Consider the following 20,952-nt stretch of genomic DNA (forward strand, 5'->3'; position numbering starts at 1 on the left):
TGCTAATGATGTCCACAGTGTGGCTAGATCAAAGGGTATGCTACACCCAGGGACCTTTTCAGCAGCAGCTTGTCTTTCTTGGACATCCTCTTCACCTCTGTCACAGGCCCCAAAGTGCTTTGGCGTCACCTGGGGCAGGAAACCCCTCTCCTACCAGGGCTGCATGGCCCAGCTGTGTTTCTCTCTGGCTTTGGGGACTGCAGGGCTTGCTCTCTTCATCAGCACCTTCTTTCACCATTCCATTGCCATGTGCCACCCACTCCAGCATGTCTCTGCTATGAAGCAAAGCCTTTGCTTATGTGATGTCCTGGGCACTCAGTAACAGGTTTCCCTGTCATAAGGCTGCACTTGGCCCGGGTGCCACAGCTGAGGTGCTGCAGCTCCAATGAGTACAAATGCTCTCAGGCTTGGGGAACAGGCAAGAGGAGCTGGAGCTCTGCCTGCTGTCACAGAATTGTGGCATTGTTGGAGTAGCTGCTGAGACATGGCGAGACAGCTTGCATGGTGACAGAGCTGCAACTGATGGCTACAAGTTCTTCAGGAGAGACCAGGAGGGAAGGTGAGGAGGGAGGATGTCCTTTGTGTGAAGAGGAAGCTCAGCTGTATGGAGCTCTTCCATGGCATGGGCAAAGGGAGGCAGCCCTGAAGGGCAGAGGAGCTCAGGGGTTTGGACAACAGAAACCTGCTGAAGATGTGCAGGGAAAAGTGGCAAGGTGCGCACAGGGCACAGAAAAACTCCATGCCAAAATATTCACCTATGGTCCCTCTCTAAACAGAGGACAGAAACCCACTGCAGCATTGCAATTTGTCTCATCAGAGGATGGTTATCTGTGAGAGGTGGAAAAGTCCCTCTCTGGAAGGCCCTATTCCCATCTCTTAATGAGGCAGGACACCTAGATGGGGACAAGAAAGGAGCTCACTGACACATGGCTCAGATATTGGTTCAGATGAGTCAGTCTAGGCATCTTCTGCCAGTTTAGAAGCCTCTGGGCTGCAGTGGGATTCAGCAAACTCCTGAGAACTCCACAAGCACGCCGCAGGTGGGATTCCCCTTGCCCAAGCTGAAGTGAGCACAACAGAGGTGTCTGCAGGGGAGCTCCTTGTCTAAGCTCCCACTGTAATCGCTGGAGATGGAGGGTGGGAGTCAGTTGCCCATAAACAAGCACCTGGTGACATTAGAAGAGACAGAGGTGGTCCAAGACATGTGCCAGTGTCTGCTTGCTCTGATGGAGCAACTAAGAGCAAGATCCTCCTTGAGCACTAGGTGGGGACCAGGTGGGGAATTTCCTTGGCCATCTCAAGTGACCCTAGATGCCTAATACTGCTAGAGCACCACTCTCTGTGGAGTTGAGACACGTGGGGATCTCTGCAGTGCAAAATCCTAATGTAATTCAGTGCAGACTCTTGATTTAATGACATAGAAATAGGCTGGCAGGGCCATGTCGGATGCCTGGGGTGTCCAGCACAACTGCATTTTTCTAGCAGATACAGCATGGGACCCACAGGAAAGCCATGGCTTTTTGGAGTGGTGCTGGGCAAGTGCCCCAGGGCATCTCTGATTTCCTACCTGTGCCCAAACAAATGAATCTTTCCTCTGCCTTTACGCACAGCCTGTACTGTCCACATCCAAGTGTGCTGTGCAAATGGGAGGCACAGCACACCAAAGTCTCCGCTGTAGTCTCAGGACTCTCAAACCCTTCTTGCTCTCCTCCCTCTGAACCTCTTCTCGCCCCTGGACAATATGAGCAGGGATTGTGCTAATGATGACCTCAGGGTGGATCACAGGCTGCCCAGGCCCAGGGACTTCTTCGGTGGCACCTTGTCCTGCCTGGAGATCAGTTCACCTCTGCCACAGGCCCCAAGGTGCTGCAGAGTCAGCTCAGCCAGCAAACCCCTCTCCTGGCATTCCTGCATGGCCCAGCTCCGTTTCTCCCTGGCCTTGGGCACTGCAGGGTTTTCCCTCTTGGTGGGAAGCTCCTTTCATACCTCAGCTCTCGGGCAATAAGGCAGCATGCAGGAAGTGAATTGGAGGGAGAGGCAGCAAAGCAGGAATTCAGAAGTATTGTCCAGCAGATCAGAGTTGGTGTTAGGGAAACCAAAGCTCCCCTAGGATTGACACTTGCAGGGGACATCAAGGACATGGAGAAAAGGTCTACTGCTTCAGTTAAAGTAAAAGAATAACAAGGAAAATATTGGCTCACTGCTGGATTGGGCAGGGAATCTAGTAACAGCAGCTGCAGGTAGGTCTGAGGAACTAAGTGCCTTCTTGGCTTCAGTCTTCACCAACAAGGTCTCCCAGGCTGTTGTGCCTAGGGTCAAGACTCCTGAGGAGAAAACCAACCTGCAGTGCATAGGTCTTGAGTGTGGGATGGCTTGCCAGAACTCAGTCCATACAAGTCTCTGGGATTGGATGGCTGGCATCCATGGACATGGAGAGAGCTGGCTGCTATGACAGCAAGGCTGCTCTCTGTCATCTTTGAAAGGTTGTGGAGATCAGGGGAGGTCCAAAGGAAAACAACAACAGCAACAACGAAAGGTGGAAGAGCGTTGAGTGAGGGATTACTTGGAAGAACTCAACCCATACTAGTCCATGAGACTGGATGGGCTGCATCCGAGGATGTTGAGAGGTCTGGCCGCTATCACAACAAAGCCAGTCTCTACCATCTTTGAAAGGCTGTGGAGAACAGGGGAGGTCCCAATGACCAGGAAAAGGAATATATTGTGCCCATCTTCAAAAAAAGCCACAAGGACAACCTGGGGAGCTGCAGGCCACTCAGCCTCACTTTGGTGAGCAGTGTGTCATGGAGTCAGTCCTCTCACATCACACTTCCGGGCACATGAAGAAGAAGGTGCCTGGGAGCAGTCAGCATGGATTTGCTGAAGACAAATCATTCCTGAGCAACCTGATTGCCTTCTGTGATAAAAGACCTGTACTTGCAGAGGAGAGCAGAGTAGTGGATGTTATTTACCATGATTTTAGCAAGGTGTTTGACACTGTCTCACATTATCTTCTTGTATACAAGTAAGTGTGACAACACACTGGGTAGAGAACTGGGTGGGTAAAAAGCTGGTTGGATGATCACGCTCAGAGGGTTTTTGTGAATGGGTGGTGCTTTACACGGAAGCCGGTGACAAGCGGAGTACGCAGGGGTCTATACTGGGATCTGTCCACGTTCATCAGTGACCTGGAAGACACAGCTCTCAACACACTTCTTTCCACCCCACCCCACCCCCCAAAAAAATCAATTGCATTATACTATTATAGAAAAAAAAAGGAGGTTAGAAGAAAGGCATGAGCTGCAGTCAGGCTAATGCAGAGCCACCTCCTGGAAGCTACAGAGACTTAGGAGGAGATGAAAACCACAGTCTGAATCCCACTGAGACAGCTGGAACTCTTGTCATGGGGAGAGAGGTTTATGAGCAGCATCTTCTAGCTCCTTCAGCAACCTCCTGACTGTTGAATTTGGAATGGAAGCTATGGGCACGCACAGCGTCATCATCTGGTGTCACTCAATCTGAAACAAATGTGGATGTTCAGACAGAATAGGAAGCATATTAAAACCAGGCCACCTCCTTACCATGAGTTCCACCTACCCCTCTGACTTGAGTCAGTGAATCCCATGAGATTAAAGAAGTGAAAAGGTCCCTGTGTGCATCTTTCTTCAGGGGATGTGGTGCGAACAAGCAGAGCTGACAGGCCCAGGGTTGCCAGAGTTGCCAACTTCTCCAGAGCACGTATTCCTGCAGGCTCCAGGGGAGACCTTTGCCTGTATGCTGGCTCTCCAGCCGTTTAGAGCCCTGGCCTGTACCGTGCTGGGTGGCAATCACCATTTCTAGAACAATAATCAGAAAACAAGAAGTTTGAAAAGAAAGTTACCAAGGCCAACAGATGTTTTTTTTCTTTCTTTTCACCCTTCCCCCCACTTTTATTGTTATTGTTGTTGTTGTTGTTGTTAATGCTCTCCGTACTCCAACAAGTAGTAAGCTGTTCTGTGATCAGGACAACTACCAAAGCCCATTTTCTTGCTGGCTCGTGCCACACCTCCCCTAAGCAATCCTGCCCATCCCCACCATGGCTGCTGGCCCCCACCATGCTGGCTGGGCAGGTGATGGTTCTCACATCACTCGTGGGCATTGGCCCCCAAATGCACGCAGGGCAAGGGGTCAGTTAGCTGATATGGGGGAGAATCACAACCTTCTCTCTCAGCACACACCTGTCGGGATCGCTTCCTCACCCAGACATTCATTTTCATGATGCCTAGAGTTCAAAAATATTCAGATCTCTACATTTGTCATGTTCAGCTGAAATTGGTCAACAGGTAGCAAGGAAGGTAGAAGGGAGAAAAGAGCAGAACAGCATTTTTAGAAAAACATTAACATGAGCATTGAGACACAAGAATTATATCTAAAGAACTGCAAAATGGATGGGTAAGGTTACAGAATTATCCTGAGTAAGATACTGATTTTGTTCAGTCATTGCCATGGTTTCACCTTTCCTTGTGTGCTGTCTTCTAACCCCGGTTGCAAATAAACTTTCTAGTGATCTCACTGTAGTGTTACAAAACACATTTGTGGACAGCATTTCTTTTAACAGTCCTGAAAGCCTGAAAGGCAAAGAGGGCTACACAGATCTATGCAGATCTTTTGTCTAAAAAGATAGACAGCACATTTCTTTGGTCTTGAGTCACTCAAGGAAAAGCATGGATTGAATCAACACACCCAAATCTTTTGTGGACCATTTTGGTCGAGGAAAAGGAGGCTGAGTCCTTCAACTTGATCAGTAAGAACGACGTCCTGTATGGGAACTCTAGTACCGAGTTTCAGCTTCATACTTACTTCTCCCATGGACTGATATACAAACTCCCCGACAAACTTTTCTTTACTCTCTCCTCTCCCAGCCCTCACTCTTACAACAGCCAAGGCTGTTTACAAGGACCCAGCAGTCTGAATCCAAAGGACACAGACATTTACCTGTTGCAGTTAAGAAATGTTTCCTTTTGTCCAGTAGGCAATGCCAGTAGGCATTGATGTGGCAATTCAGCCTCAGAACCCTGAAAGTGATTCCTCATCACTATACATTGCATTCTCCTTTAAAATACGATTTATACAACCCAGAAGACAAGAGTTGGGTTCCTCTACCATAGGGCTGCTCCCGTTCCCGGCCAGCTGGTGCCATCAAGTGGCAGCACAGCTAATTACAGCCCTATCAGAGCCCACCACCACTCTCACATTGGCCGTGGGAGCTGCTGGAGCTACGGGTGATGTTTGATGGGCACCTCTGACAGGGAGGTGAGATCCCATCACGTGGTTCAACACGTATGTCTTGCTGGGAACTCACTGCAGTGGAGCTTTAACCTAATTTCAGACACCGTCACGGCAAATACGTACAATCAAGCTCATCACCCTCGGTTTCTTCTGCAGCCAGCAGAAAAAGAGACGTTTTGAAGGTTCTGCTTCTGCCTGAAAAGACTTGGGCACCAGCCTTCCCTCCTTGGGACATCTCACAGCTTCACCATGCTGGAGGGGAAAGGACACGAGACACCTACCTCTTCGCAGCACCGCGTGCCACATGCACTTGTCCTTCCTTTTGTCTTTCAAGCTGAGTTTGACTTCCTCTACCATGACACTAAGGTAGATTTCACTGAAGATCTGCTGCTTTTCTGCCCCTCTGAGATGGAAGTCCAGGATCTGGTGGAAAGGCAGGAATTGCTCTCAGGAGCTGCTCTTTCATAGCCAGCACAGCAGAAGAAACCAACCCTGTGACCATCCATCATGGTCAAGCTCATCCGCTCGATGGAGGAGCACAAGAAACCAACCCCATGACCATCCGCCATGGTCAAGCTCATCCACTCAATGGAGGAGCAGAAGAAACCAACTCCATGACTGTCCATCGTGGTCAAGCTCATCTTTGAAGAGTATGAATGAGATGGAAGAGTAGAAGAAACCTTGTCTTAGCATATGTCCCCAAAATTTGGATATTTCATGGAAACAAATAGCTTAGGCTCCAGGCAGCAACTCTTGCCCCAACCTTAGACACTGATATTGGGGTGGGATAAACTACATTTTGACGGAAACCGGTCTCCTTGGTTGTGGAGCAACCTGAGATGGTTCTTCCACCTGAGACAGATGCATTTTTAGTAACAGAAGTTGGAGAACCATCACATTCTACCAACCTAAAGGGATAATAGGAAGGAACTGGAGACACAGGCCATTTTCTAGAGGTCACAGCTCATGTTGAGGACGTTTATATAGGAGTTGAGGCTTGCTAACAGCGCAAGAACCATCGCTCTGCCACGTGATTGGGCTTATTCCACCCTTAAAACGCTCGGCTCTGCCACGTGAAGTACCACCGGCCTCAGCTCTTCCCCAAATCCCAGTTACCTTGGGTTGTACAGCTGCGGGTGCGGAGCCAGAAACAACGTAGGACCTCCCACAGTTGAGACGCTTGGTCAACGGCGGTTTATCCACCCGGTAGGACATGGACGACTTCTCCCTCTCTTCGATCGCCTGCAGAAAGTCAAACATGGTCAGCGCCGGGAGAGAAAGATGAGCAAACACGGACGTACATGTAGATCCGGACTCGTCAGGTGCCGCCCAGCCTTGGAGGAGCAGTGACGCTTCCGCAGTGCGGCACGTGCTTGCTGGGATCTCACCTGCTTTATGGAGCGGTCATCAGGGATCAAGTAGAGATGGAGGGTGACAGGTTCGTTCCTGGTGGCGTGGTAGATCAAGGGAGTGGAGAGGCAAATGGAGAAGCAAAGCCACCTTCCTCCAAAGCACCCCCAGAAAGGAGAAGCTGGGGTCTTCCAGCACCGCGTGGAACGGCTGCACCTCCGCCGGCATCTCCCGGACCAGCTTCCCATCCGCGAAGTGGCCAATTCGCATCTTGGAAGCGTCGTCTTGGCCTGCCGGGAGGAAACGAGGTCTCCTTCGGCCTCCAGAGGCTCCCGACGAGGGTTTAACCTGTGAGCCCGGAGCGGGGACTCCCGGACCTCGGCTTTGGAGGAAGAGGAGGACAGAGAAGGAGGTGTGGGACAGCACAAAGCCAGGGCAAAGCCGCGGCCCGGCTGCTCCACCTCTGAGGCACACGAAGTGTGGCAGGTAGACGGCACCCACGGCGCCAGCCGGTTCCACCCGGATGTTGAACAATGGGCCGACGAAGGTCCATCTCTCCGCATCGGCTCCCCGCAGGTGCTGCTGCCAGGAGCCGTACTCGTAGCTCAGGGTAACCACCGCCTTCACGTCGAAGCACAGATCGGTCTCAGTGCACCGAAACGAGCTGGCACCAGGGAGGGAAACTGCGCGGCAAAGAGGAGAGCTGGATCAGGGAACGGTCAGGAGGTCTAGCTTGGACCCATGATGGAGTTAACATCCTGCACAAGCAGCGCTTAAAACCTGCCTCCTAGAGAGGCCAAAAGCTCTCAGATAACAGCAGCCGCCTGGTAGACACCATAAATTCAAGCGGGCTGCTCCTACCTCAGTCCCACCAAGCATTCAGCCATGTTCCCTGAGACGCCCCCCAATTTGGAGCCACCACCTCTCACCTGTAGGCTTTCTTGCCGCCCTCATCTCAAATGATCTCTGGCACAGTCGCTTCTGGGAGACACTGGAGAGAGGAACGAGCGTTAGCTTGGCACCCACCAGAGATGTCCCAGGAGCTCTGTGAGGTGCCGTGGGAGAAGAGCTTGGTAGTTTTGGAGCCAAGGAGGTGAGAGGGACCAAAGCCCAGCCTCGTGGTTTGCATCCTTGCGGGAGTATCACGCGCACGGAGATGATCCCCAAAATTCAGCGCATGGAAGGAAAGGCAGAGCAGACGGAGAAGATGCATCACACCATTCTCCATCACCAGCTCAGCAAATGGGCAGGAAAAATTAAAAAGCAGGCAGAAAAAATGAAAAAAACCATCTCAAGCCCATCCCAGCAGGTCCCCAGAGACCCAAGGTGGATGTACATCTCTCCCACCATGCGGGCCAGGGCTGCCCAGGCATCTAACCCTGGGCGAGGTGACTCTTGGGGACAACGGAGAGGGACGCCGGAGATAAGGAGCTCCCACCTTGTCCCTCTGACAGCGGCCACAGCTGTCCTCCTCCCTGCGTCAGGCCACCAGGGAAACATCTGTCACGGAAATAGCAGAAGAAATAAATCCCAGACGGCTTTCGAGGCTCTTCAGGGTGTTGCGAGGCGACGGTAACTGCATGCTAGAGCAGCTGCGCTCTCGCTCGCGGTGTGCGACACTACAGCGTGATCCCCTTTGACCTCGTTTCAACCAAGATCAGACCTGGACCATCCTCCTCTCCCCGGCTGAAGGTTGGGTGAGTTGCGTCCCGCCGTTGGTCCCACCAGGGCTGAGCCTCGGTGAAAGGCAGCTCCCCGTTTCAGCAAAATTAAGTGCGCCGGCAACGGGACACGAAGCCCCCGAAACGCCCGTGAAACCTCCCTGCGGACAAGCTCAGCGCCACTCACCGGGATCAGATGAGTCCTCCTCGGAGCTGGATGAAAAGCCAAACCTGGACATCACTGAAGAGACACGAGAATAGGTTAAAAGACACAAAAGAAAGACGATGAGCGACACAGAGCCTCAGCGGAGGTCGGAAACATAACCTCGCTCACCCGTCAGCACAGCATCTTGCTGCACCCAGGACACAACTTCAGCTTGTCCGTGGGTTTCTGGAGGAGAAAGAGAGGGAAAAGTCCTCAAAATCTGGAGCCCGGATCAGCTCTCCGCTAAACTGCCGGCTGCAGGCAGGAGCCAGGCTGCCCCATTCCTCGTAGCAAGCAGGAGGGACTTTGTGCCATCTCAGAAGGGTTCAGGACCCAGCTGGATCAAGCCCTGCTTCGAGCAGGTTGGGCCAGAGACCTCCCAAGGTCCCGGCCGAGTTGGATTGTCCCCGCGTTCCCACAACGCTATGGCTGAAACCACCACAACACCCCGTCCCCAAGCGGATGAAAACGGGACCGACCTGCTTCTCTTGCTGCCACCAGAGAAAAGCCACGATTGTTGCTTCTGCTCATTTCTGGAAGGAGACGCAGAGAGGAAACCCGTGGGAAACTCATTACAGCGGCGCGACGTGGGACGAGGACCCCAACCCAAGAGGACACCCTTAACCCCCCTCCAACCTCCGTCCCAGGGAGGGGGTGCAAGGAAAGAGGACTAGGTTTCACACCCATTATTTCTGCCCCGCTTTTGGCTTGGGAAGTCCCGGCTCCTTCTCCAAGTGACCTAGGTCAAACCGAGCCGCGGCTCCAGGGCGTTTCGTTCCTCGGAAAACGCACGTGCAAGGAGGTGGACGTCACTTGTTGGGACAAAGCCAGGAGGAGAAAGGTAGCTGCTCCAACTAGGGGGGTCCAAGCAGCTCTTCTGCACCCTCAGGAGTCAAAAAGAACCAAAAACGGGGCCAGACTGAGCACCAGAAGAAGTAAAAACATGATCTTGGAGCAACTCAGCTGGTAGATCGCATCCTCGCTGGCTGAGAGTCCATAGAGATGCATTGAAGTGACAACGTGTTGGAGGCTTCATGTGTCCAAGGGACCACGTGTCCGAGGGACCACACGTACTTCGGAAACGGAGGAGCCCACCAAGTCCCGACAGAGATGACTGACTGGAAGGACGAGGCAGTACTGGGAGCTGGAAGGAGTTTTGGTGTCTAAAGCTGGGGCTGAATCCCACCGCAAGGGTTGGAGGGGCCAAATCCCACCACGAGCGCTGGAGGAGCTGAATCTCCCCTGGGAAGCGGGAGGAGATAAAACCTACCCAGAAACTTGGAGAGGGTAAATCCTACCTGAAGAGTTGAAGAAGATAAATGTCACCTAAAAAATCAAGTATGAATCCCACCAGGAGAATTGGAGATGAATCCCACCTGGAGAACTGGAAGAGAAGGAAAATCTCACCTGAGAAATCAAATATGAATCCTACCAGGAGGATTAGAAAAGGCAAATCCCACCTGGAGAGTTGGAGGAGGAGATAAATCCCACCTGGAAGAACAGGTGTGAATCGACCAGGAGAGCTGAAGAAGCCAAATCCCACCTGGAGAGCCAGAGGAGAAGGAAGATCTCACCTGGAAAGACAGAGGAGGTTGGATGAGGTCAATCCCACTCCAAAAGTTGCATGAGGTCAATCCCACCACAAAGGTTGGATGATATCAATCCCACCCTGAAAGCTGGACAAGCTGAATCCCACCAAGAACACTGGAAAAGCTGAATCCTCCCAGGCAAGTCGGAGAAGGTCAATCCCACCCAGAAAACAGGACAAGGACAATCCACCCAGGAAAATCAGGAGGAGTCAATCCCAACTGGAGAGCTGCAGGAGCTGAAACTCACCCGGAAGGCCGGAAAAGGTCGATCCCACCACAAAAGCTGGCCGAGATCAATCCCACCTGGCAAATTAGAAAAGCTCAGTCCCGGCCCAAAAGCTGGATGAGATCAAGGCCACCTAGAAGGCTGGATGGGATCAAGCCCACCTAGAAGGCTGGAGAAAGTCAACCCCACCCCAAAAGTCGATGAAGTCAGTGTCACCAGGGAGACGGAAAAGGCCGTTCCCACCCCAAAAGCTGGGGGAGGTCGGGGCCACCAGGGAGATCAAACGAGGCCATTTCCACCCAAATGTTGAAGAGGTCAGTGCATTGCTTGCACAACCCCGGCCCTCGCACCCCTGTCCCTCACACACCCCATTCCTCGCACACCCTGTCCCTAGTGTACGCCAATCACTCGTGCACCCCTGTCCCTCACACACCTGTCCCTCGCACAACCTATCCTTTGCACACCCTGTCCCACACACACCCTGTCCCTAGTGTACCCCAATCCCCCTCACACCCCGTCCTTCACACCCCCATCCCTCGCACCCCTGTCACCCGGTCCCTCGCACCCCCGGTCCCTCGCACCCCCGTCACCTCGTCCCTCACACACCCATCCCTCGCACCCCCAGTCCCTTGCACCCCTGTCCCTTGGGCACCATGTCACCCCGTCCCTCACACACCCATCCCCCTGTCCCTCGCATCCCAGTCACCCCATCCCTCGCACCCCCGTCGCACCCTCGTCGTCGTCGTTGTCGTCATCGCCGCCGCCGCCGCCCCGGAGCCGCTTTCGCTTGGAGCTGCTTTCGCTTTTGCTCCTGCCGGAACTGGAACCCGGCGGCCGCTCGGGGTGGGGGGGTGCATGGTGCTGCCCCACGGCCGCCCCATGGCAGCCCCATATCAGCCCCACAGCACTGCCCCCCTGCACACGCCAGCCCCACACACACCGGCCCCCCAGCACTGCCCCACAGCAGCCCCACAGCCCTACCCCACCCACAGGCCAGCCCCACGGCAGCCCAAGGCAGGGCCCCATGGCAGCCCCATGGCACTGCCCCATGGCAACCCCAAAGCAGGGCCCCACAGCAGCCCCCCGCACACGCCAGCCCCATAGCAGGACCCCACGGCCGCCCCACGCACACACCAGCCCCACAGCAGGGCCCCATGGCAGCCCGGTGGCACACGTGTTTGCAAGGCAGCCGCATGGCGATGCCGGGGGGGGGGGGGCACATGTGTGTGTGTGGGGGGGGCGGATGCCAGCGGGGCCATGTGTCCCCCGTCCCCTCCCCTCAGGGACCTAGGCGTCCAGGACCCTCCTCCCCCAGGTGCCATAGGGATCCCCACCCAGGGGACCCAACCCCCATCCCCTCCCCCCGCCAGGGACCGAGGCGTCCAGGTGACCTCCCCCCAAGTGCCCAGGGGACCCCCATCCCCTCCTCCCCTCAGGGGGCCCAGGCGTCCGGGCCCCCTCGACCCTCCCCCAATCCCCCAGGGACCCAGGTGTCTGGGACCCCCCCCATCAGGTGCCCAGGGGATCCCCATCCCCCCGCAGGGACCTAGGCATCCGGGACCCCCCCGGGGCTCAGGCGTCCGAGCACCTCCCCTCCCCCCACCCGGGGCGCCCGGCCGTTACCTCAGGGCCGGCTCGGACGCCTGGGTCCCCCCGCCAGGAACTACAACTCCCAGCAGGCCGTGCGGCCGACGCGCCCCCCCTCTTCCCGGCGTCCAGCGCGCGCGCATTGGGCGGGCGCTGAGGTGGCGGCGCGTCCGCGGGGAGGGGGCGGGCGCTGGGGCGGCGCGGGCGCGGATTGGGCGGGCGCTGAGGCAGCGGCGGCGGCGGCGCGTGCGTGTGCGCGGGCAGGGGGCGGGGGCGGGCGAGAAGATGGCGACGGAGCGGCTGGAGGCAGCCGCGGGCCCCGGCGCGGGGGAGCTGCCGCCGCTGCCGCCCTACGCGGCCTGGGCCCCCGCCGAGCTGCAGGCCACACTGGCCGACATCGACGCCCCCGCGCAGGGTCTGGGGTGGGGGGGGGCGGGACCGGGACGGGGGGGAGCAGGGATGGGGGATGTTTGGGCACAGGGAGGGGGGGTTAGGGACAGACCCTGGGGGCTATTTGGGGACGGGGGGGGTTGGGGACAGGGATGGGAGGGGACGGGGATGGGGGGGGTTGGGGACAGGGGTAGGAGGGGACAGGGATGGGGGGGTTGGGGACAGGGATGGGGGGAATTTGGGGACGGGGATGGGAGGAACAGGGATGGGGGTGTTAGGGACAGGCCTTGGGGGCTATTTGGGAACAGGGATGGAGGGATGGGGGGTTTTGGGGACAGGGGTATTTGGGGATGGAAGGGGTTAGGGACTGACCCTGGGGGCTATTTGGGGATAGGAAGGGGGGGACAGGGATGGGGGGGTATTTGGGGACGAGGGGGTAGGGATAGGCCCTGGGGGCTATTTGGGGACGAGGGTGGGGACAGGGATAGGGAGGTTTGGGGGATGGGGAGTATTTGGGGATTAGGGGTTTGGGGACAGGGATGAGGGGATATTTGGGGATGGGAGGGGGTTAGGGACAAGTCCTGGGGGCTATTTGGGGACAGGGAAGGGGGGTTGGGGACAGGCATGGGGGGGGGACAGGGATGAGGGGGCTCTTTGGGGACGAGAGTGGTTAGGGACAGGTCCTGGGGGCTATTTGGGGACAGGGAGGGGGGGTTGGGGACAGGCATGGGGGGGCAGGGATGAGGGGGCTCTTTGGGGACGAGGGGGGTTAGGGACTGACCCTGGGGGCTATTTGGGGATGGGGGGGGGACAGGGGGTTGGGGACAGGGAGGGGGGGCTATTTAGGGACTGTGGTGGATTGATTCATGGACTCCGATGTGCTGGATCAGAATCAACTTTATTCAAGCAAGCAAGCCCTTTACATGAGCTCTAGCCCGGATCTGTACTTTCCCGAAGGTCACGTTCCCATCATCACTCCTTACTCCGCGCGGCTACTACCTTATCTACATACTGCTATTTATTCCTCCCAAGGCTTTCGGCTCCTTAACTCTTATCTTGTCCAATCCCTCGCTGTCTGCCCCTACATCTCCCCCTTTTTTATTTTCTAAACTAAATATTGCCAGTGCAGTGTGTATTTGTACAGCAAGTACTTGATGCAAAGCCCTTCGAGTCGTTCTCTGCATAAGGCTTATTAAGCAGGGGAGATAGATAGCAAGGGCTAGAAATCTTAGCAAGATTACCAATCCACACGCCAGTACCTTCTTAACCCACGACCCCAAACCTAACATCCAGTCCTGTCCCTCAAAAGGGTTCCACTCTGATTCTATCTACAACTTATTAGTAAGGTCGCGTAGTCGCGGTAAGCTTTTATGAATCGATATTGACCCTGCACGAGGCAGGCAGGTATTGCCAGAAAATGTCCCGAAATGGGCTCATCTTAACTGGCTCTCAGTCCTCGTTTGGTGTTTTGAGGGATGCGTCAACAGGTCGAATCAGCCGTGCAGGCATTCAACGAGGCCCATTACCTGTGGAGACAAGCATAACCTTTCCCCCATGTTATTAAGTCTACTGGTTCACTCCATTGACCTGTTTCCAGGTTCTTGTAGTGAACCTGAGGCTGTCCTCGCCACGTTGGGCATGAGAAATGCTTATTAACTGCACTTTGGTCTGTATAACGGTTTAAGAGGTTGAGAACATATAAGGCTTTCCAGAGCTGCTCTTGTGGGGAGGCACTGGGGCTATTCCCCCTTTTTAGAGTACGATGGGTATGTTCCACTATTGCCTGGCCAGTTGGGGAATAGGGAATTCCGGTCACGTGAGTGACCCCCAGGTTTGAGGAAATGCCCGTGTTTGTTGTATGCGGGACCATTGTCAGTTTTAATTTGAGTGGGAACCCCCATTGTGGTGAAACAGGCAAGCCAGTGACGACATACATCACGGCTTTTTTCCCCACAATGGGCAATAGCGACAACATAATGGGAAAAGGTATCTACAGAGACATGGACATATTTCAATTTTCTGAATAAGGGATAATGGGTAACGTCTGTCTGCCAAATACTGCAGGGTTGCAGGCCTCGAGGGTTGGTCCCTAAGTAGGGTGGTAACAGGGATACATTTTGGCAATCAGGGCAACTTTGAATAAAGTTTTGGGCCTAGTCCCTTGTGATATGATAAGTTTTTTGTGGCGCTTTTGCATTTTAGTGGAAAAAAAAAAATTGTGGGACAATTTAGCCTGCTGATCCAAAGCCCCTTGCTGGGTTCTGCTGAGTTTTCCTCCTTTGTCAGGAATGGGCAATCCTCCTGACATAGTTGGACCAACTCTTTTTTTTTTTTTTCCTTTAATCACACACTCTCTCTCTCTCACTCTCTGGGAACCGCACTCACACCCCCCGAGTCTTTAACTGCTAGGACTGCTGTCCCTTCGCAGCGGGCGGCTTCCTCAGCCAACGGGTGCCCCGATCGGTTCCCAAGCTATACGCACTCACACACAGCACTGTTCACGCTCACACCAGTCACAGTGACTCTAGATTTCTGTCTTACAGTTTTGCAGTGCGCCTTATGCTGATCAAGCTGCGCACCCCTTCTCCGGCCGGACCGAGCTGGGACTTACAACCCACTCAAACCCTGGGGATGGGACTCGCACCCGTCCCCCTGGTACGCCTTACGGTGGCCAGCCCGTGTACCCCCCTGCCTGGTACGCCTTACGGTGATCAGCCCGCATACCCCTTACAGTGCACTGTTCCCAGACCAGGATTTAGAATTTAGGCAGGAATTTAAGACTCACCTTTTCGGTGCCTCTCGGTGCCAAAGATCCCAGGTGAACTCACCCGATGGCGCCAGATGATCGTTTGGAGATGAGAGGCCCTGACAGTGGTTGCCTAGGGTCCCATCGGGGGTGCCAAAATTGTTATGGAAACTAGGCTTGTCGGCCACTATAACAGGGCCCTAACATGAACTGTCCTACGGTAAGAAGAACTATGCCCTAAATCTGACTAAGAATAACTATAACTAATAACTAGGACTAATGCTCCTAATGGTGCCGAATAGCTCTAACCAATAACTATGACCAATGCTACTTAGGATGCCTATAAGAAATAATTGACCCAAGGGGAACTAAAAATAAGAACTCTATCCTACACTTAGCCAAATACCTACGAACTTAGACCACCCCCCCACAACTGCTCTAAGAATTCTCAAAGTAACTGCCTAAGAACCCACTAAGACTACAATAACTACACCTACACTATCTTCATACTACTTATCTTCCTAATCCTAAAATACTAATAATCCTAACTAACTTATCGCCTGAAGAGAGCTGTGGTAGGGTGGTGGGAGCCGTTCCTGGGTGCTGTCTCCATCCTGCAGCGGAGGTGGAGGGGAGTCCTGGCAGGGAGGTGGCCCCGTGGTCGGCCCTGCCTCTGCCGGGCAGATGTTGGTGCCCGGCAGTCAGGGGCAGGCCAGGAGGTGCCGCGCAGCCCGGCGCTCCTCAGCCTCCAAGCCCGGCGCCTTGGGCTCGGCTCCCCCGGGCTGAGTGCCAGCCCCAGCCTGGTCTTGCTGGGGGGCCGTGCCCTGGCTTGTGGGCAGCGGGGGCCTTCTGCCGGGCTAGCGCCTCCTCCTCCTCTTTGGCCCCTGGGGCAGGTCCAGGGGCTGCGGGGCGGGCTGCCCCTCCACAGGGTCCACCTGCATGGGCTCCTCCTCCTCCTCCGTGCGCTCCACCTCCACGGGCTCCGGGGCGGCTGCGGCACTCGGCAGGAGGGCGGCGCGGCGGTCCCAAACGGTCGGGCCCACCTTCCTCCTGATGCGCAGCGCCGCCTTCCTCCTCATCCACAGCCGCTCCGGCTGGCTCATGGCAGGCAGGAACGGAGAGCACCGTCTTGGCCCTTCTCCCACCAACGGTCTCCCAACAGCTCTGGAACAGCGGTGCTGAGGTCACTGCTGATGACATAGGTGGGCCGTGGTGACGGCATGCCTGGTTCCGTCCCCACCTGTGGGGGCCCTGCCGGGCAGGGCCTTGCTGAATGTGTGTGTGTGTGTGTGTGTGTGTGTGTGTGTGTGTGTGTGTGTGCGTGTGTGCGTGTGTGTGTGTGTGTGTGTGACAACTGGGAAACCAGGGGATCCAGGGCCAACGACAGGACCGACTGAGTGTCTAAGGGCAGTTCTTGGAGGGAGCCACAGTGCGGGTGTGTGCGCGTTTGCGTGTGTGTGTGTGTGAGTGAGGGCCGTGCTGGGCACAGATGGCTCGGTTTGGGAGCAGGGCTCTGCAGGGGCCCTGTGTGCGAGGAGACCACGAGCTGCCCTGGGCCAGGCTCAGCCACTTCCAGCCAACTCTGCAACAGACGACAACAGCCCATTGCGCAGCAGGACTTCAGGCAGTCAGAGGAGCCCATGGTGCCTCTGCTCCAACGTGCTGAAGAACGGGCAGGAGACGCTGCAGGCAGGAGACACAGGAGGAGGCACATGGGGGGAGACACGGGAGACATGAGAGGCCCCCGTGGGGAGAACTGTGATGAACCATGTTTGGAGAAACAAAAGGCAGGAGCTACGTGGCAGGGGACATTGTCAGGCAAATGGCTGGAGTCGCACTCTTGCAAGGAGGTGCTCCATGCTGGAGCTGGTCCTCCTCTGAGGGCACCGTGGCCCGGGGAGGAGCCACGCTGCAGCAGGGACAGCCCCGAGGGACCACCGCCCAGGGAGGACCCACGTTGGAGCAGGCACATGCCTGAGGGACAGCTGCCTTGGTGGGAACCCGCGCTGGGGCAGAGGAGTGGCTGCTTCCTGTAATGTGACTAGTAGCCTGTGGAAAGCAAGAAGCAGAAGAGAACCCTGTTCTTTAAACAAACCGTTTCAAGAGTGCTACATGTATGAAAAATAACAGGGTTGTCCAAGGGGAACATTCACTCTTTTACTCCACTCTGGTCCCTGATTCTCTTCACACACTTTCTGGCCATCTTGTGCACGCTGAAAGCCTCCAGGTTCACAAGCCTTACTCAGGTCCAGGGCAACAACCTCCACTGCTCTCCCCTCAGGCACCAAGCTAGTCATCTCCACGGAGAAGCCTATCAGGCCACCTTTAAGCACAAATACTTAGAGAAGCCGACCCTCCAAGGGATCTTTTCCCATGGCAATGCGCTCCCTCGCCTGCCTTGCAAACTGCTCTTTCCTTGGAGGAGTCTGAAAGTGCCAAAACGTCCTTTCCTTTGGACTCAGGAAAACTGGATGGCCGCTGCAGACACCTTTACCCCTGGCGCAAGTAGGGATGCCTGGCATCCTTGCTCGTAGAGTCACTGAGACACAGGTCCCAAGGGCTTTCCCTTGTCAGAAAGGGAATCGCCCTTTGCTGCACCTCCTCCTTCAAGGGGGGCCTCCTCCACCCGCAATAACTGCCATGCATCTGGAGGCAGCAACAGGCAGAAAGGGGTGGGCAAAGAGCCTCCTGCCAGGGGAGAGTCTGGGCCAGGGAAAAGGGGGGGCCGTGTGCTCCATGGGGGAGCGAGGTGATTCCCACGGACACAACAGCTGTGTGACCTGGGAATAGCGATGGACACCTGGCCCAGGGAGGTGCGTCTCCTTGGGAGGGGCAAGCGCGTGCCAGGGTTTGGGGAGACTCTGCCATCGGTTGCGTTTTTCTCCTGACGAGGAATTAGAGCCTCCTCTTGTGCCTCTGTCTCTCTGCCCCTCGCTTTGTGGATTTCAGCGCCTGCAGTCGCATCTACCTCCCTCTCCTGCAGGACCACCTGCTGCTGCGCAGGCAGGCGCACAGCTCGGCAGCAGGGCACAGAGACCAAACCCCTCTGGTGCTCACACCAGCTCACCTGGCGTGTGCAGTCACGGGCAGCTTCCAGCAGCTGCCTTCTGGAGCTCCCCATCAGCGATGCAGGGGACTCCCTGCTTTGACTGCCCACTTCCACTTGGCTTTGGAAGTCTCACAAAAAGCATCCAGGCCCCGCAGCTCTCCCTCCCCAGGCCCTCGGGGATCCTCTCCGGCAGAGACACGGGAAGGTCTCTCCGGGGCAGCTGCTGCCCCCGCGGCAGCACCTCAGCAGCCCCCCCCACGCCTCGCCCAGGCCCCAGGCCGCGCACGCGCAGCTGCTGCTGCCTCCCCAGCGCCTGCGGCCTCCGCGCATGCGCGCAGCCCCGCCCCTCGCCCGCCCTGCCTGGGGCGCTCTGCCGCGGGGCCCCGCACTGCGCACGCGCACGCCCACTGCCTCGCCCCGCCCCTGCCCTGCTCGCCCCTCCCCTGCCCTCCCCTGCCCTCCCCTCCCGCCTGTGCAGCCCCGGCAGGCCACGCGCCGCCTCAGCCAATGGGGAGCGCGCAGCAGGGAGGGGCGGGGGGCGGAGCGTCAAGGCGGGAGGCCTCACTCGCGTTGGGGGCGGGCAGGTGGGGGGTGTGGGGCAGTGGGTGCCGGTGTGGGGCGGCAGCTGTGGCTGGGTTGAGCTGGGCCAAAGCCTTTCTGAGCGCGGAGGGGATTCGTCAGAGCTGGGGGCGACGGCGCGGAACCGGCCCGTTTCTGCCTTGCTCCGCTTCTGCCGTCGCTGTCTCGGCAGCCTGTGCATTTCTGGAAGGCAGATAAGGCCTGGAGCTCCGCGAGCCCGCGAGGTGCCCGTGGGCAGAGGCCTGTCCTCTTGCCGGGCTGGGGACGGAGGGGCAGTTTTTGCCAGGAGAGGGTCTGGCTTTGCGAGGAGGCTGTGAAAGGACAGGAGTGCTGTTGGCAGAAGGCTGAGGTGTCCTGGTGCTGCTGCTGGGCTCTGGAGAGGCTCTTGGAAACGCCCGTGTGAGAGCTGGATCGTTTGCTTTGCCAGAGCCTGTGATTCCCGCTGCTGAGCTTGGCTTTGTGTTGGGAAGCGCGGTCACGGCCCCTGGTTTCTCGCCCCTGGTTGTGCTGGTGCCTGCAGAGCGGGGAAGAGGCTCTGCCGTCGGAGACGCCTTGGTCTCCTGGCTGGGAGGAAGCCCTCGTGGCAAGCCTTTCTTCTGCCCTTCTTTTGTCTCCAGAGCTCTGGTGGGGCCAGTGGAGGGCTTCTGGTTGGAAGTCAGTTAAGGTGTCAGCTCTGCAGCTGCCCACTGTGCAGGTTCTCTTGGGATTGGTGGAGGTGGTGGTGGTGGGTGCTGCCTGTGTCTGCTTGGTTTGGAGCGGGTGGGATGGTGGTGAGCTTGTTGACTTCAGGCAGAGCCCATGTTTTTCTTGCTGCCCAGATGCAGCTAAAGTTTGGGAGAGCGTGTGTGAGTGCTACTGCCAAGCGCTGCTGCTGAACGAGGTGGGGCTCATGTCCTCCTTGTCCCTCCGACCTTGATGAGTGCTGGCTTCTGCTTGCATGCTGCCACTGAGCAGCCTTCTTCCTGCCTGCCTTGGAAAGCAGCAGCCAGGCCCCAGCAGGAGCCTGCAGCTGGCAGTTTTGCCCCAGAGCAAGCTCTCCCTCACCGGAGAGCAGAAGCAAAGCACAGCTGGAGAAGCCGAGTGTGGGGTTTCTCCTCTGGGGCCCTCTCTAGCTGCTCCTGGCAGGGTGGAACAACCCGCCAGAGATGGTGGCATGCTGTGGAGAGTTTCTGCCAGGTGTGGTCCCTCCTCGGAGGTTCTGAGGCTCCAGGGGTTTTTCCCTGCTTGTGCGTCAACTCTCAGCTGGTGGGAGGTGAAGGAGTGGGAGAGGGGGAGACTGGAGAGTGCAAGGCTCTCCTGCAAAGCGCCCCATCTTGCCCCTTTGGAGATCACCCTTAGTGTGCCCTGACAAGTCTAGTCTTCGTTATTGTGTGTGTGAAAGCCCTGCTTTTGTTCCTTTGTTGCTCTCCTGTTTTCAGCCTGTCCAGCTAGCAGGCGTGGGTAACATGTCCGTTCCGGAAAACTACTTGCGTGATGTGGAGAAGAAGAGTTTGCATGTTTGGAGACGAGTGTTTCGGGTGGACAAGGTGTTTCTGCTGGAGAAGAATCTCAGCTCTGAGAAGAGCCCGTGGCCTGGTAAGAAGCGAGATTCAAAGCTGGGCTTGCCCCTGTGTCGTAGCGAGGATCTGCTTCACGATTAGTGAAATACAGCTGCATCTTTGGCAGAACTGCCTCCCACTGCAGAGGCAGGAGCCCAGCACGGGCGCACGGGACGCAGAACAACGTCCCGCTGTGCTCATGCCAACTCCTCCTGCTATCTCCTTGTAGTCTGCTCCCACCGTGTCCAGGCAGCTCCCCCAGGACCAAGGAGGCCGGCAAGCAGCACCCACCTCCTCCAGCCAGGTGCACGGCTGCTCTCACTGTTCCTGAAGGCTGTTGGAGACTATTGCAGGTACATGCCCTGGGTTGCTGTAATGACTGTGCTGTTGCAAACGGTGCCAAAGCCCCATTGTGCACATACCGACTCTGCCAAGAGCCCTTAAGCACTCTTCCGTTGACCATTGCTCTTCCTTCCTTCAGATCTCCTTGTGGGCCAAAGGCCTGCTCTACCTTTCCACTGTGTCCTTGCCTCCTGTACTTGCAGGAAGCAGCCACGGACACTTCCCCAGGGCACTGTTGGCTCTAGTCGCAGGACCTGCTGCATTCTGAGGCTGTGGCAATGCACAGGTCTTTTCTAGACCCTTGGTAGTTGACATCATTGGTCCTCCCAGACCGCTCAATGGTGTGTGCAGTGAAGGGAGGAGCCGGGCGTAACTTCAGGCCTGCTCACCTTTCTGGAGCCAAACTCTGGCGACAGGCCGGCTGA

This window comes from Dromaius novaehollandiae, unplaced genomic scaffold (genome assembly GCF_036370855.1).
Source record: "Dromaius novaehollandiae isolate bDroNov1 unplaced genomic scaffold, bDroNov1.hap1 HAP1_SCAFFOLD_31, whole genome shotgun sequence".
Classification (NCBI taxonomy): Eukaryota; Metazoa; Chordata; class Aves; order Casuariiformes; family Dromaiidae; genus Dromaius; species Dromaius novaehollandiae.